Here is a 12,542-nt window from a genome sequence, read left to right as displayed (position 1 = left end):
GGCAGGTGACATCCGGACAGATCAACTGTCTAGCTCCTTTGCCCGAAGGCCCAGCGGATGCTCGCTTGGCGAAGCTGCTGGTTCTGGCACCCTATGTGGTGCCGCAGAAGAAGGCCGCGAAAAAGGCCACGGGGACTCGAAAGAGTGCCTGGCGCCAGGAGGTGTCGGATCCATCAACCGATGGTTCCGAGGCGCATTCCTCCCGTGAAGACGAGGAGGAAGAAGAAGAGACCTCTCCCCCTCCAGTGGGAGGAGAGAAGAAAAGGAAGGCCGCTCTCTCTGGGGAGGCCAGAGAGTCCAAGAAGGGGAAAACCCTTCCTCCGGACTACTCCACCGACGCCGACGACGGCGGAGAGGAGTGGCAGCCCAGGGCCAAGCCCCTGGCAAAATCGTAAGTATCCGGATACCAGAGTAATTCATAGTATTCGTTTATTGCACAACTTTCCCTTACGTCGAATATGTTTATGCAGCCCACCCAAAGACCGGCTCGACGCGTCGTCGAGCGGCTCACTGGACTCATCGGATGTGAACTCGCTTCCGACGGCTTCCTCCCCCTGCCCTACGGACGACACCGAAGTGTTTTCCCAACAGGTTCCAAGACGGGAGGAGGTGGTCCTGGAGGCGCCGCAAGGCGACCTCCCGGACTCCAGGAGTAAAGGGGATGAAACCCCCCAGGGCTCCAAGTACGGCTCTAGGCCGGGCACCACTCCGGAACCTTCAAAGGTTCCAGAGTCCGGTGGGGGACCTCCTTCCAAGAGGAGCAAGCCCACCGTGCCGGTGGGCCCCGTCCAACCAGAGGCGACGGACAATATGTTGGAGGCGCTCCGAGGCGCCTCCATCGACGAGGAGCATCGCACTATTATGAGTGCGGTTCTCTAGAAGGTTCAGTCCGCCAAGAGCGGACTGACTGAAGCTTGTACTAGCCTTTTAACAGGCTTTGAGGTAAGTAAAGAATGTCTAAATAATATTACCACATAGACAGTAGCCCCTGATGCTCTGTTTGGCGTTTCGGGAAGAAAAGCCGAATAGAGGATCAAATAAAATTCGCAGGAGTCTAAAACAAATGAGTCAATATGCGTATGCAGGCTTCTCTGCTTGCGTCCGTCGTACTGACTGCGGAAGTGGACCGCTAAAGCAGAACCTCGAGCGGTCCGAGCAAGAGCTTGGGCGTGCCAAGAAGCAGCTCGAGGACAATGAAGGTAAGAAATACCTTGTTTTTAAATATATATAAAAAGGTGCAATTGCAAAGAATGGCAGGATTATCATGGCTATTGTAGGGGCCATGTCTGAGGTGGCGACCCTTAAGCAAGCGCTGGTCGAGGCCGAGAAGAGGGCGGCCTCGGAGCGCACCGAGCGGGAGAAGTATGAGGCCGAGGTTGGCATGGTACGGCAAGAGCTCCAGGCTCTTATGGAAAAACATGAGAGTTTGGAGCTTGACTCAAAGACACGAGCGTCCAAGCTTGCGGTGGCTATTGAAAATGCCAAGTCTGCCAAGGCCGAATCCTAGAAGACCCTCCAGGAGTTGGATGAGGTGAAGAAGATAGTGGCGGGTAAGGCATTCTTTATGCAAAGCAAACACATAAACGTGAGTTACTTGTTACTTACCCGAATCCGGCGCTCTCCAGGAGCGTTTGCAGATCTTCCCCGGAGTGTGTCCGATGCCGCCGCATTCTATCGAGCCGAGGAGGGCAGCTCGACGGAGAAGGTGTTCTGGTCTTAGTATGCTGAGGCCGGACACTCCATGCCCTTGAGCGACCAGCTGAAGCAACTGGTCGAGCTCCACAAGGCAGCCGAACAGGCCATGAAGGGCCTCATTGTTCGGCTGTGGCCTCGAGGGGCTCTGCCTGGGAGCTATTCCAGGCTGGTGCGGCGCTGGTGGAGGCCTGTCCAAGGCTCGAAGTCATCAAGCGCTCCGTCTGCATTGAAGGTGCCCGTAGGGCCCTTGCCCGTGCTAAGGTGCACTGGGGCAAGCTGGATGCTGAGAAGCTTGTGAATGACGGGCCACCGCCGGGGAAAGAGCATCGCAAGCCCGAGAATTACTATAAGGATGTTCTGAAGGGTGCCTGCCTTGTGGCGGATGAATGTTCTAGGGATGTAATTTTTGAGTGAAACTTGCTCGTTTTGTCCAGTGCGCTGAAAACTTGTTCATATGCGCTAAGCAATGCTGTTGGAATTTAAAATATTACCTTTTGTGCGGCTGTTTATCAATTCTGAGAGATGGCGAGTCGTCGGCTTCTGCCCCCGTGCCGCTAGTGCTGGGGTGTTCGGGGATAAACCTGAGCGCTCTTTTCCCATGTTTGGGTCCTTCGAGGTTGGCGCTCAGCCCAACGAACAAGGCAATCGGACTATAATGCGTGAACACTCTCACTTAGCCATAGAATTCTATAATTTTAAATTTCGGCGAAGCCCCTGGTATTCGGAAGACCGAGTTCGGGGCGCTATCCACGCCTTGGCCGGACAGAGCCGGCTCCTCGCCCTAAGCGGCATAAGTCTTTAGGGACTCGAAAAACCTCTCGAACAGCGACCAACTCTCGCTTCATCATGACAGTCAGTTTTAGCTTTCTCCACTGAGGTGCTCGACCCAGCTCAACTGGGGCACAATCGCAGTGGATCTCCTAGTGCTACCTTAGCCGATATAGCGGAACGTAAGGCACCAAAACATAGGAGCCGGGCAAACCCAACTATTGACCCGAGACATGATTTGGAGCCGATGCATATAATGCTATGAGTTCGGGGTGCCGCACTTGTTAAAGTGTTCGGACTTCTCACACCATATTGAGGGGTACTAAAGCCCCTGGCGTATTTTGGCCGTACCAACGTGTACAGGTGCACCATGTCATTAAGGAACATATATAAAGAAAAAAGGTAATGCAAAAATAGACGAAAGCTATCGATTGTTTATTAAAAAGGGATGCGATCAAAGCAGAACGATACAAATAATACGATAAGTGAAAGGTTGGACTAGTTAATATGTCCGTTCCTGGGGCAAGCTGCGGAATAGTATGCGGAACAGGTATACTGCTCATGATAGAGACCACCTGGGAGTTCCGTAATGCGGCGTGGCTTGTCTGCTTCCTTGGTTCTTGCATCGTTCGTGCGGCAATTGAAGTGCCAAACATGTCGGATTTCGGGTTTCGGCAGACCCTTGAGGTTCGAACACTAGGGTGCGCACGGAGATTTCGCCTCCTACCTACCTGCACTCCTCCACCTTACTAGGATCTAAACAAAGGAAAGAACAAAACAAGAGACACAGGGTTTATACTGGTTCGGGCCACCGTTGTGGTGTAATACCCTACTCCAGTGTGTTGTGTGGTGGCTTGCCTCTTGGGCTGATGATGATGAACAATACAAGGAAGAACAGCCTCGTGAGGGTCTGCTCTTGGCTGGGGCGATGAACTCCTGGGAGGAGCTCAGTCACCCCTCTCTCTCTCTCTACCTGACCTTCTCTATCTTTCCAACTCTCTGGCCAGCTCTTTCTTCCCCAGCCTCTAGCCTCTCTCTCTTTCTGTCTTTTTTCTCTGCCTGTGGGTGGCTGGTCCTATTTATAGAGGCCCTGGTCCTCTTCCCAAATATCGAGCGGGAAGGGAGCCAACAATGGCGGGCTAATTTGAAGGAGGACAGCTAGTATCAACTATCCTGACAAAAGTGGTCTTCACCTGCGCAAAGCTCTGGTGATGACGCCGTCTTGGGTTCCACGATGACCTCCGTCTCGTAGTCCTCCTGGTCTTGGTCTCGTTGCACCGAAATGGCAACCTTTGCCTGATGCCTCGGTACTCCGCGGCTGCGCTTGCCCCCTTTGCACTAAAGAGGAAGGGAGGACGCTGCGCGGGCTGGCACCCGCCTGGCGCCCCCGGTCGTCATGGCTTGCGTCACGGGCACCTCGTGAGGTACCCCGCCTTGATCTCTCCGCCTCCTCCTGAGCCAGCCTGACGAGGCCACGCCTGAGGAAGCTCCGCGTCGTCTGCCCCGCGAGGCTTGGCCCCTCGCGAGGGTCTTCGGTTTGTGTTGGTGAAGATGGGCCGCGCTTGGCCCCCCTTTGAGCCACGCCGCAGGCTGCAGGCAGGCAAGTCTGTGGACCCCCGTTCCCAGAACACCGACAGTAGCACCCGGGCCCAAGGCACTCCCAGACTTGGCCGTGCAGGGAGGCGGAAGGGCAAGAGCGAAGTGCCACGGGCCCTAACAGCCTGCGGCCTTGGGCGCCGCGTGGCGTTTGATTGGTCGTGGGCGCCTTAGCAACCGCGCGAGTTGATAAAGGAGCGGCATCCACCTAGGCTTTGCTTCTTGCTTTCCCCAGTTGCTGCACAGATCCCCTTTCTTGCGCCTCTCCTTCCTTCCACCAAAATTTCCAGATCCACTCCGTCCGTGTGACCTAGGAAGCCATGGCGCCTCGTCAGCCCCCGGCCGTAGCTTGGTACTCGTCTGCCCTGGATCTGCCGAACATGTCGGAGGCGAGCCTCGCCCGGTTCCGCCGGATGGCGACGGCGCGGGGCATCAATGGGGCGAAGGTGTTCAAAGCCGGCTCCGCCACCCCTGAGGGTCAAGGGAGCACCTTCTACCCGCTCTTTGTAAGTGCCATTGCTGCTGGCCTGGTGCCTCCCTTCTCCGAGTTCTTCTTTTCTGTCCTCCGCCACTATAAGCTACAAGCCCTGCATCTCCAGCCCAACTCCGTCCTTCTCCTGGCGATCTTCTCCTATTACTGCGAGGCTCACATAGGGGCACAACCTTTAGTGGCCTTGCTGCGTCACTACTTCTACCTCCGGACCTCTCATGGTACTGCTTCCGCGTGCGCGAGCTTAGTCGCGTACGATGGCGCCATTGCCATTTCGAACCCCGGGAAAAGGATTGAGGGCTTCAGGAGCAAGTGGGTCTTGGTGGATGCTGGGCGCATCCACCCTCGGCTGATCTTGCCCATGGAGCAGCCCACGAGCTCCAGCGACTGGGGTCGAGCGGAGCTCACGGACCCCCGCGCGAAGCTGATGTTGGAGAAGATGGACGCGGATCTGAGGCCGGCCAACATGGCGGCGGCGAAGCTGACCGGCGCGTCGCTGCTGAGGGAATTCCTGGAGCACCAGCTGGCTCTGCTTTGGCAGTACTCACTTCCGATGTGGAGGCCCCGTCCGAGCCCCGCGGCCTTAGCTGACGGAGATCTGGCTGCGGTCCTCCAATCTCTGGTCGGGGGCGATGTGGCGAGGTTGGCGGGCGCTCCTACGCCCTTGTTCCTCCGCGATGACTGGGAGCAGGTAGTGGAGTCCATGCCCGTCTTCAACGGATATGGGCCCGTGCCCGCGAAAACTGCCGAGGAACCGGTGGACATGCCCTCCGACGACTCCAGCGAAGAGGAGGAAGGAGGGCAGCGGGGAAAAGGGCCTGACTCCGAGGCGACTGATGGAGAGTCGAGGGCCCCCCTCCCCCGGTGCGGGTCCCGCGTTCTCCGCCTCTCTCCGAGCGATGGCGACGAGGAGGACGACGAAGACGATGACAAGGACAATGACGAGCAGGACGACGGGAGCTCACCCCCGATCCCTAAGAAGGACAGGACCGGGCTGATCTCCCGCGGGTCTACCCTGGCCTCGGGGCGGACCGCAGATGCGCCTTCCGCCTCCAAGCTTCCCGAGCTTGACCCTTCCAGCCGGCTTTCAGGCTTCAAATTTGGCCGGAGGCCGCTTGAGCTCACTGGCGACGACCCGTAAGCGTTCGATTCTTGTCTTTATCTCTTGCTCTACTTCTGAAGCTTGACGTCCGCATCTCTTGGATAGGCTGGCGCCCGCCGCAAAGAAGCCGAAGGGGGCTCCCGAGGTTCCATCCGTGGCAGCGCTTCTGCCCGCGAAGGAGAGTGACTGCGATGCACAGGCTTCTCCTGCCCGGTCATCCTCGCGAGGCCTGGCTGGGCCGTCTGGGGCGAGCTCAACCCCCACGGCCCAAGTGGCTCCCGAGGTGCTCTTGCCTGCCGCCGCCACTTCGGCTGTCGGGGCGCGGCAGACTCCGCCTCAGGATGTTGTGGCCGCGCTGCCACCTTCTCCTCCTACTCCACCGGCTGCTGTCTTTCCGACTCCTTCTGCCGTTCTGGATCATGCTGTTGCTGAGCTAGACCGACTGCATCAGGATCTTCTTGGCGCCAACCCCCGCTTGGTGGCCGGGCGCTTGGAGCTGGCTTCATGATGGGTTCGCTTCGATGCTTCGATTCGGGCGGCGCTCGTCCAGGCCTCGACGGCGTGCGACGAGGAGAAGCAGGCCGTCCTTGAAGCGAAGGCTGCTCGTGATGCAGCCCTGGGGGAGGTGGTCGACGTCTGTGGCCATTGCAAGGCATTGGAGGGCGAACTGCAAGGTTTGCGGGACCAGCTCACGAACGAGGTCCGCCTTCGCCAAGAACAGGAAGAAAGCGTGAAGGCTCGCGAGGCAGCTCTCAAGGAGAGGGAGGTCAAGCTCAAGAAACGCCGCGACCGCCTAGGCGTGCTGGAGCAGGAGTTGGGGGCGAGGAAGGCCAAGCCGGACGATGAGGCCCTGTTTCTTGCCGAGGACTGCGTGGCCTTCGCGGAAATGGAGGCGAGGGCTCGCTCCTCATTGAGGACGCTTTATGACAGCGGCCTGGAGAGCCCACTGGATGGCGCCGGGGACGGCCCCGCCAAGGTGCTTCCCTTCCTGGTTCACGCTCTTGAAGATGTAGCCCTTGGCCTTGGCACCGTGGCCTAGGCCGAGGCGCGTGTTCTGTCTTCTGCAGCAATGACGCGGGTCCTCACCCACATCTACCTTCGCGATCCCGGTGTTGACCTCGACAGCCTGCTGGAGCCAGTGACCGGCGAGTGTGCCGCTGCCGCTGCCGAGGCCGTGAAGGGTCGCGCAGAGGCCCTGTTGGGGAAGTTCCGGGCCTTTAGCACCAAGCCGGAGCAAGGCGCTGCTGACCCCACCGCTCCGTGAGGCGTACCCAATCCGCGCTGCTCCATCGCCGACAAGTGACTCCGTCGCGGCTCCTGTCCTGTCTTTAATTCCTGCACATGTATCATGCCTCGGGGAGGCGTTTAAACTTGCGTTTGGCATCGAGATAACAGTGTGGACTGTAATATTTGCTTTTGAATTCCTTGAAATTTGTGCCTTTCCTTCCTACTTGCTTATGTTCTATGCCGGCAGAGCCCGGCCCCGCGCATGCCTCACCCAGCGTTGGTCCCGACCGGAAACCAGGACAGGGCCAAGGAGTGAGGGGCCACGTGACAAGTTAGGCTCCGGAGTCGCGATGCTCAGGAGTCCCCCTTGGCGCACGAACAACAAGTAGGGAGGTGTGATGCGGATGGATCTACCGTTCTACGTCTGCAGAGCCCGGTCGCGCGCGTACCTCACCCAGCGTTGGTCCCGACCGGAAACCAGGACGGGGCCACGGAGTGAGGGGCTACGTGACCAGTTAGGCTCCTGAGTCCCAATGCTCAGGAGTCCCCCTTGAGGCACGAACAGCTAGTAAGGAGGCGTGATGCGGGTGGATCTACCATTCTACGTCTGCAGAGCCCGGCCGCGCGCGTACCTCACCTAGCGTTGGTCCCGACCAGAAACCAGGACGGGGCCACGGAGTGAGGGGCTACGTGACCAGTTAGGATCCTGAGTCGCGATGCTCAGGAGTCCCCCTTGACGCTCAAACGTCCTTTGTACCTTGGCTCCGCTCGGGGAGAGACGTGTGACGAACCAGGCCCGGGGGGACCTGGCTGAGCGGCGTGCATCTGGGTGTGACCCAGGCACAGCCCCCGTGCCTAGCCCCCTCGCGCGGCACTCCCGAGGGGAGGCGTTACGATGAGGCTAGACACTGAGCTCTGGGCTCCCAGAGGTTGGTGCGGCTCGGGGGCCACCCTCAGTTGTTTGTCACCAGCGCGGAGCATAGCGCTACCGTATGTGTACGGGCATAGCCGCTCCTCGGCAGTGTCGTCAGCCAGCACGGAGCATGGTGCTTCCACTGGTACGTGGGACGGGGCCCCCTGCGGGAGGAGCCACCGGGGCGTGTACAGCCCCGCCCTGACACGTGGCTGGCATGGTAGGGCCTGGCGAGGTGTATCTGGGCAACCGTGAGCCAGCGCGGGACTCACGGGGCCCTACCTCTAGGCGGGTTGCGCCTGGCACTGGGCCTTATCTTGTGATGTGTCCCTGCAAATTTGGTTAGATGTCGGCACTCTACGTCCTCGGGTCCCGGCCCTCGAGCTGGTCTCAGCCGTCGCTGGTATGCCAGGTCACGATGCCATGGACAAGGCCAGAGGGTGAGGGCTGGAGGGCCAGTAAGAGCCCTGAGTCGCGATGCTAAGGTACCCCCCCTTTAACGTGCAAGTGGTCGGCATGGAGAAGAAGAGGTGCCGTGGACTGGCATCAAATAATTAAGCATGGTGAGTCTAACGCATGATCGGAAATAAACGCAAATGGGATACATGCCGCTGGGCCTGGCCCGAGCGGCTTGGGGATCATGCAGCCCGAGGGGCGCCCCCAACAAGGTAAGGTAACAACATGGAATAAAAAGGGATACACGCCGCAGGGACGGACCCATGCAGCCTGGGAATAATGCAGCCCTGGGGGGGCGCTCGCAGCTGGAAATAGAACTCGAAAAGATGTCACCTGATGATGTTGAGGACAAAGGAGCGTTGGTGTAGCAAGCTCGGTGGGCTGCGGGAGCCGATCCTCACGAGCCCCAGGCCCAGGGGCCTCGGGAGGCTCCGGAGGCGCTGGCGGCTCCTCACGGGCCATCTCCATCCCTGCCAGGGCTGCGGACCGCCTAGCCTCCTGTGCCTCCGTGATGCCCCTCATGAGGCGCTGGTACGTGTCAACCGCGTTCGGCAAACCGTAAGGCATGCGAACGTAGATGTGGGGTGGGCCTCCGCAGTACCCCACTTGCGAGGGCCAGAGGCGCTCCAGAGAGGCGACTCAGTTGAGCCCTGGTATGTCGATGCAGACGCGCTGCCCACCATCCTCGCCTGGATGGGGAGCCACTGCTGGTAGGCGGCGGCCAACTTTCATGACTCTTGACTCCTGTAGCTCCTGAATGGCCTTGCTGACGAACTCCTGAGGGTCTGGGTCTCCTTGCCTTGCTCCTTCTTGAGGGAAACGTGCTTCGAAACACGCCTCCATGTGGTGCCCAAGCGCCTCCCTCGTGACCCTGGCTAGGTCGGTGGCCCTCCAGGGGAGAGCCCCCGAGCCCTGCCTGAGGAGGGCGCCGGGCGCGCTTTCCTATGCGATGGAAGGAGGTTTCCCCCAGGCAGGCGCGGGCCCAGAGGGGCCTGCCTCCTGAGTGGTCGGGCCGGACGATGTCTTCTTCTTCTTAGGGGTGGTCTCGGGAGGCCTCCTGCTTCCATGATCCGGGTCTTCCAGTGACGCGGCCTGAAAGGCTCGTTCCAGGGAACACACCGCGTCCTTCTCTTCACATGGCACGGTGATGAATCCGCCGCTTCCTGGCATCTTGAGGACATTGTAGCCGTGGTGAGTTACGGCCATGAACTTGGCCAGCGCTGGGTACCCAAGGATAGCGTTGTACGGCAGGGGAATGTGAGCGACATCGAAGTCGATGAGCTCGGTGCGGTAGTTGTCGCGTGCCCCGAAGGTGACAGGGAGGTGGACCTGCCCAATTGGGACCGTGGAGCCGTCGGTGATACCGGAGAAAGGCTTGGTTGGCTGAAGCTGGCTGTAGGGCACTTGGAGGTTGTTGAATGTTTCCACGGACAGGACGTTGAGCCCTGCCCCGCCATCGATGAGGGTCTTAGTGACCACCACGTTGCTGATGATTGGGGAACAAAGCATCGGGAGGACTCCGGCTATAGCCACACACTTGAGCTGATCTGCTGAGCTGAACGTGATGGCGCACGCTGACCACCTGAGAGGGCGCGTGGCTTCGAGCCTGGGAGGACTGCGTTAACTTCACGGGCGAACTGCTTGAAGATGCGCTGAGAGGCTGGGGCTTGTGCCCCGCCCAGGATGCAGGCGATCGCGCGCGGCTCCTGGAAGCCCCCAGCCCCCTCGTCCTGGTGGCGGTCTTCATTTCTCCTTGGCTGCGGTGGCAGCGGTGGGAGGCCTGCGTTGCCTTGCGGGCGATCCTCGCGAGGCTGATCCCTCCAGTATCCCTCGCGAGGCTGATCCCTCCAGCCTCCCTCGCGAGGCGGGTCTTGCCAGCGATCCTCGCGAGGTTGATCGCGCCACCCTTGGCGCGGGCCATGGTCTTCCCAGCGTCCTGCGTTCCTTCCTCCTCCTCGGCCGTAGCCCCGGTCAATGCGGTGAGGGCAACGGCCGATCCTTCCTTCTCGCATGGCTCGGAGCTCTTGACATTCGTTGGTGTTGTGGGTGTGGAGGTCGTGGTACACACAGTACCGGCTGCCCTTGGAAGGTTCGGGCTGATCTGTGCCCCGTTTGGTGTCTGGTTCTGCCGCGAGCACGGCAGCCCCCTTGCGCTTCACATCCTTGGCCTTGGGCTTCTTCTCTTCTGGGTCTGCGGCAGGCAGCTCGAGGAGGGAGAGACGCCCTTCCTCGGCTCTGGCGCACTTGGTTGCCAGGTTGAACAGTTCCAGGGAAGTGCACAGGTCATCATGCATTGCCAGCTCCTCCTTCATCTTGACGTCGCGCACGCCGTCGGAGAAGGCCGAGATGATGGCCTCCTCAGTCACCTTGGGAATCTTGAGGCGCGCGTTGTTGTAGCGCTGGATGTACTTCTGCATGGTCTCCCCGGGCTGTTGCTTGATGCGGCGCTTGTCGCTCACGGCGGGTGGCCGGTCGCGGGTGCCTTGGAAGTTGGTGATGAAGCAGGTGCGCATCACGTCCCAGGAGGAGATTGTGCCTGGAGCCAGGTTCAGGAGCCAGGTGCGGGCCCCGTCCTTGAGTGCCATGGGGAACCAGTTCGCCATGACCTTCTTGTCTCCGTTGGCAGCTTCGATGCCCAGCTCGTAGAGCTGGAGGAACTCCGCAGGGTCAGCCGTGCCGTCGTAGCGAGGAGGCAAGTCTGGCTTGAACTTGTCGGGCCACGCGACGTTGCGTAGCTCGGCGGTGAAGGCGCGGCAGCCTGCTGTGGCCACGGGAGGCCTTGGATGACGGGGAACTTGGTCTTGCATGTCCCCACACGCTGCAGCTAGGAGCAGCACGGGGTCTTGACGCGGGGGAGGAGGAGCATGGTCGCGACGTGTTAGAGCTGGGAGCGCCCGGGCAGCTTCTTACGGGCGAGGGACTTCTTGACAGCTCTGCTCTTGCTGCGCCAGCGCCTGACGGAGCGGGTTCCGCCCAGGGGCCACGCGCCTTGGAGCCATGGCGCCTCCCTGAGGAGGAGGCGGCCGGGGCACTGCCGGAGCTTCATTGCCCGCGCGGGGCGGGGTGCGGTGCAGCGGAACGGACGGCGCAAGAGAGCCCCCTGCGGCGCGGACGAGCTCGGCGACGCGGTCGAGCCATTCTTCATAGACGTCGTCGACGGGACGGTAGCGCAGGAGCTCGTTCGCCGCGATGAGTGCAGCCCGAGCCTCCATGGGCGCGCGGAGCGCGCGGTACGAAGAACCAGCCGGGGTGAGCGAGGGAATTGCGGTGCGGCCGTCTTGCCGCACGGACGGATGCTGGGACGATGCTTGCTGCTCGTCCCCCGCCGGGCCGGTGGTGGCGTTGATGGCAGGTGATGGGGAACGGCGAGGATGCCCGCCGACAGGGGCCGTCTGGGCAACGCGGGCAGCGAGCGCGGCCCGGTGCTCAGCGCAGGCCCGACGAGTGTCAAACATGGGTGTGATGGTCGGAGGAGAACGGGGCGGTGGAAGACGAATCCCGGCGCACCCGTACCTGGCGTGCCAAATGTCGGATTTCAGGTTCCGGCAGACCCTTGAGGTTCGAACACTAGGGTGCATGCGGAGATTTCGCCTCCTACCTACCTGCACCCCTCCGCCTTACTAGGATCTAAACAAAGGAAAGAACAACACAAGAGACACAGGGTTTATACTGGTTCAGGCCACCGTTGTGGTGTAATACCCTACTCCAGTGTGTGGTGTGGTGGATTGCCTCTTGGGCTGATGATGATGAACAATACAAGGAAGAACAGCCTCGCGAGGGTCTGCTCTTCGCTGGGGCGATGAACTGCTGGGAGGAGCTCAGTCACCCCCCTCTCTCTCTCTACCTGACCTTCTCTATCTTTCCAACTCTCTGGCCAGCTCTTTCTTCCCCAGCCTCTAGCCTCTCTCTCTTTCTGTCTTTTTTCTCTTCCTGTGGGTGGATAGTCCTATTTATAGAGGCCCTGGTCCTCTTCCCAAATATCAAGCGAGAAGGGAGCCAACAATGGCGGGCTAATTTGAAGCGGGACAGCTAGTATCAACTATCCTGACAAAAGTGGTCTTCGCCTGCGCAAAGCTCTAGTAATGACGCCGTTTTGGGCTCCACGGTGACCTCCGTCTCGTAGTCCTCCTGGTCTTGGTCTCATTGCACCGAAATGGCAACCTTTGCCTGATGCCTCGGTACTCCGCGGCTGCGCTTGCCCCCTTTGCACTAAAGAGGAAGGGAGGACGCTGTGCGGGCTGGCACCCACCTGGCGCCCCCGGTCGTCATGGCTTGCGTCACGGGCACCTCGTGAG

This window comes from Triticum urartu, chromosome 6 (assembly GCF_003073215.2).
Source record: "Triticum urartu cultivar G1812 chromosome 6, Tu2.1, whole genome shotgun sequence".
NCBI lineage: Eukaryota > Viridiplantae > Streptophyta > Magnoliopsida > Poales > Poaceae > Triticum > Triticum urartu.
This window is presented reverse-complemented; position numbering follows the sequence as displayed.